Raw genomic sequence first — 4,918 nt, forward strand, 5'->3', positions numbered from 1 at the left:
TCTGACTTTATAATATCTCATAATTCTGACTTTATATCTCACAACTCTGACTTTATAATATCTCATAATTCTGACTTTATATCTCACAACTCTGACTTTATAATATCTCATAATTCTGACTTTATATCTCACAACTCTGACTTTATAATATCTCATAATTCTTACTTTATATCTTGCAATTCTGACTATATCTCACAATTCTGACTTTATATATAACAATTCTTTATAATATCTCATAATTCTGACTTTATATTTCCATTCTGACTTTAACTCTGACTTTATATCTCAGTTCTATCTTTGTATCTCTCAATTCTGACGTCATATCTTGCAATTCTGAAATGTTATATGCTTAATTCTGAATTGTCAAAATTGTGAGACATAGACTCACTTTTTTCTTAATTCCATGGCAGAAATCAATATTCCATAGCTCAGAGACTTTTGCATGAAGATTATACAGTAAACTCATTCAGCCTTTTAAAACTAAATGTGAGCTCTCCGAGTGCTTGTGTGAGAAACAAGAAAATGTGTCTCTTTTACTTTCATGATTGACTTCAAGATATTAATTTTATCTTTGTTTATCCGTCTGTTCCCTGGGAATCGGAGCAATGGTTTTGCTGTAGACCTTTGGCTCATAGTTTATCTAATTGCTACCATGCTATGTCAAGATTACAGGGTTTGCATCAAATGTCTTCTATGAAGACTTAAGACTATAAGAAACACCATTTCACTACTCCAACACAAATATACAATGAACCTCTGTTGTTTCCGTAGAAAAACACCAACAAATACCCGGTCAGAACGTCCAGAGCACCATTGTGACGTCTTCAGTTTGCGTGTTTTTCATCATTGTGATCGCAAGTGCTGCTGTATACGTGGGAATCACTTGCAGGAATAGACATCAGATGAGAAGTAAGTCCATTTTGTGTTCATTGCAATTAAAAGAAATGGCAGCTTACAGTAAGAAGAGTATGTAAACTCTTCTTGCACTTTGATGTCGGTTTAAAAGCTCTGTGACGGTCGCATTAAGATGAAATCTGAGCTTATAATCAGCATTGTACATGTGATTTATGGTGTTTTTCTTCCTTTGCAGGAACATTTATTGCAACATCAAGGAGGAGCATTTAACAGCTGTCAATTCAGAGCAAGATCTAGATCTATAGATACTTTTGAATGGCAAATGCAACAAACAAAACAACAAAAAGCACAAGCTCGCACACGTCGTGCAGTTCTTATGCGGGTGACCCATTTCACTTGTTAACCCACCACAAACATTTTCTGCCACTTCTCCATCTATTAAAGGAGTAAATCACCGCTGACAAGATGGGCTTTTAATAAAAGCGGGCTGTCTATGCAATAAAAAAACGGTAAAAAAAAAAAAAAAAACGGTGCTACATAACTAGAGAATACAAAAATGCGCAAGTATAATCTGTATTTTTCAGACTTTTTTTGACAAATAAATGGGGATTTCTTGTATAGGTCACACTGATAAAGATACACATTGTGCATTTACTTATACTACTGATATTGTAACAACACAAAGTTGGTTGAAAATCTGCAAACTTACCCTTTAAAGGTAAAATAGTCCGTAACAATAATGCAACTGTGAATGCCAACCACTGGCTAATAATGTCACTTATGCTTTAACATGGTTATTATTGCTTTTTGCTGTTTGAGTGAACCTCAGAGAAAAGATTAAATACAACTAATAATGTATATGTTTCCTTTAACAGATGCTTTCTGTCCAAATACTTTACACTTTACATCCTTATGTTCGACTTTTTACATGCTGTAAAAAAACCTTATACAGTATGAATATATAGAGTACATAACCAAAGCAAAGATGTACATTAAGCATATTTACTCAGTGGATTTATAAAGTCCTGTCAGTTCGAAAAAAACATTCTTAAAGTAATGTTTAAAGAATGCTCTAATAACTTTATTAATATTTGATATATGTTTTTCATAACGCTGTGCAAATCATTCTTGGAACGTCCTTATGATGTTATTTGCACATGATGAATGTTCTAAGAAACATTTTTGTTACATTTAAATAACGTTCAAATCACGACAAGAAAACTAGACAGTTTAAGGTTTATAGAATATTAAAAACCATTTGAATAGTGTTATTTTCGGGTGAAAATAGAGTTAGTGGAACATTGTAAGAAACCTTTTTGTAACCTTTAAATAGCATTCTATTCACAACAAGAAAACTGGAAAAATTTTTAACAATGTTCCCACAATGCTTCTATAACCTAAATTTGTTACCTAGGTAGCTTTAAAGAACATTCAAAATAACGTTCCCATAATGTTTGCAAAATGATAGAATTAAATGTTTCCTTCATGAACGTTCAGATAACCACGAAAACAGATTTTAAACCTTTAAACAAATAACATTTTCATAACTTAACAGGAACATTATCAGAATGTTCTTAAAACATATTTACGTTAACTAGGATTGTGCTCTGAACCTCAAAATAACACTTTTATCTTTGCTGTTATTTTACACTCGGTCACTTCATGCATGTAGATCGGCATGATTGTTTTTCAACATTTCACTGATACTGACCACAATATCTCTGCAAAACATATGTTGATATTCGCTTATTTGCTTTCTGATATTCACTTTCATTCTGACCAGGAGTTGTGTGTGTGAGTGAGAGTGTGTGTGTGAGTGTGTGAGTGTGAGTGTGAGTGTGAGTGTGTGTGTGTGTGTGTGTGTCTGTGAGAGTGTGTGTGTGTGAGTGAGAGTGTGTGTGTGAGTGTGTGAGTGTGAGTGTGAGTGTGAGTGTGTGTGTGTGTGTGTGTGTCTGTGAGAGTGTGTCTGTGAGAGTGTGTGTGTGTGTGTGAGTGTGAGTGTGAGTGTGTGTGTGTGTTTTGACAGAGCATTAGTCAGGAATGCCTGACCCAGATTTCTGTGTGTGTTTGTGTAAGCCGTTTCGCAGTCCTGCATTTATTGTTTTTTAAAAGCAGTTTTGTACAGTGACGTTGATGTTTTAGATCCATCTGCTTACTTACTGGAATCAACACTGTTCTTGGCAACATAAACGTGCATGTGTTTTACAACAACTTATCAAAGAGCAAGTTTGTATATTCTGTTCTTTTATATGTTTTTTGAAGCCAGATTAGTCTGAGGTTATATATTAATACTGAAACTGTTTGAGTTAATATATTTTGCCGTGTATAAAGTATCCCAGCTAACAAGGAACATTCCCAGAACTTTGCTTAACATTTTTCCAGAAAGGTTCATATAAAGTTCATTCAAAGTTTTCTGGTATTTAATAATGTTCTCCAAATGTTAGCACAAAAACATCATTCATACATCTGTCGTGGAATGATTTTTATTTCCGAAACATTTTAGTCGGACGTTCATCCAACATTTTTTGAATGTTACTTGTTTCGGAACGTTCAGAGAACATTCAAAACTAACGTTCCCATAATGTTTGCAAATGATACAATGGAATGTTTGCATAACCAAGAAAAAGCGTTTTTAAAACATTTAAAAACATTCGGAAATGTTAGATAATGCCTCCACGCCACATAATTAAGATTCAGATCCAGTCAGAATATATCTGTTTTGTCTGGTAACAGAACAACTATTCAGCAAAATTGCCTAGTACCCAAAATCTGTTAACAGCAAGTCTTGTCTTGTATCCAAAATACCCAAACCTGTATTAACAGGAGACGAAGTGATGATGATAAAAAAAGAGCTTATTGAAAAATCTTAGTTGCGTATATTTCAATGCTCAGACTTCGTCTAAACAAGACAAATTCAACAAGTACTGTTATACCAAACAACATCCCATAAACCTTGAGTTTCCATAAACATTCCCTCGTATCTCTTTTTCATGAAGACAAACAGCCCTTTAAACCTACAGTCATACGACTAAACAACAATGGAAAAATAACATAAAAAACAATAATATAATAGATGCTAAAATGATTATATACTGAAATGTAAAAATAAAACGATTAAATTATTATAAATGGATGAACAAATGAATATGAAAGAAAGAAAGTAAAACACAACACAGACGTATGGTTGCTCTCTTGAAGCAAAACACACGCAGCTTGCGTTTGAGGATCCTCGGATTCTTCAGATAGCGTTTTCATAACAACGTCAGGAATGTTAGCAAAACGTTCTCAAAACGTATCTTTGTGAGCTGGGATGTTACCAATAACATGTCTGAAACCCATATACTGAGAAATGACTCTGAAATGTGAAAATAAAAACTTTATATCAAACTGAAAAGTGTGTGTGTTTATGAATGTTCACTAAACTTTAAAGAATAAGTTCACTTCCAGAATACAAATGTCCTGATAATTTACTCACCCCCATGTCATGTTCATGGCTTTCTTTCTTCAGTCAAGAAAAGGTTTTAGGAAAACATTCCAGGATTTTTTCTCCCATATTTCTTTTTTTTTTTCCTTTCTTTCATTATCTAGCCAAACGACTGGTCATTTTCTAAAAGAATACAAATATGTGACCCTGGAGCACAAAAGCAGTCTTAAGTGTCAATTTTTCAAAATTGATCTGAATAAATAATCTTTCCATTGATGTATGGTTTGTTAGGATCGGACAATATTTGAAAATCTGGAATCTGAGGGTGCAAAAAAATCAAAATATTGAGAAAATCATCTTTAAAGTTGTCCAAATGAAGTTCTTAGCAATGCATATTACTAATCAAAAATTAAGTTTTGATATATTTACGGTAGAAAATTTACTAAATATCTTCATGGAACATGATCTTTACTTAATATCCTAATGATTTTTGGCATAAAAGAAAAATAAATCATTTTGACCCATACAATGTATTTTTGGCTATTGCTACAAATATACCCCAGCGACTAGGGATGTAACGATTAACCGCGAGCCGGTTGGAAATCGATTCAAATATGTGACGATTCAAATCGGTTGAGA

The 4,918-nt window shown here is 33.3% G+C and overlaps 1 long non-coding RNA gene across 1 annotated transcript; it reads left to right on the forward strand.

Moving 5' to 3' along the window:
* The first annotated feature begins 772 nt into the window (after positions 1-772).
* On the forward strand, positions 773-1,399 carry LOC107751102 (uncharacterized). The gene is made up of 2 exons (XR_001641208.1): positions 773-909; positions 1,091-1,399. It is a non-coding gene; the product is annotated as an uncharacterized LOC107751102 (long non-coding RNA).
* The last annotated feature ends 3,519 nt before the right edge of the window (positions 1,400-4,918 follow it).

The sequence above is a fragment of the Sinocyclocheilus rhinocerous genome, unplaced genomic scaffold, assembly GCF_001515625.1.
Source record: "Sinocyclocheilus rhinocerous isolate Xijiao unplaced genomic scaffold, SAMN03320098_v1.1 scaffold632, whole genome shotgun sequence".
NCBI lineage: Eukaryota > Metazoa > Chordata > Actinopteri > Cypriniformes > Cyprinidae > Sinocyclocheilus > Sinocyclocheilus rhinocerous.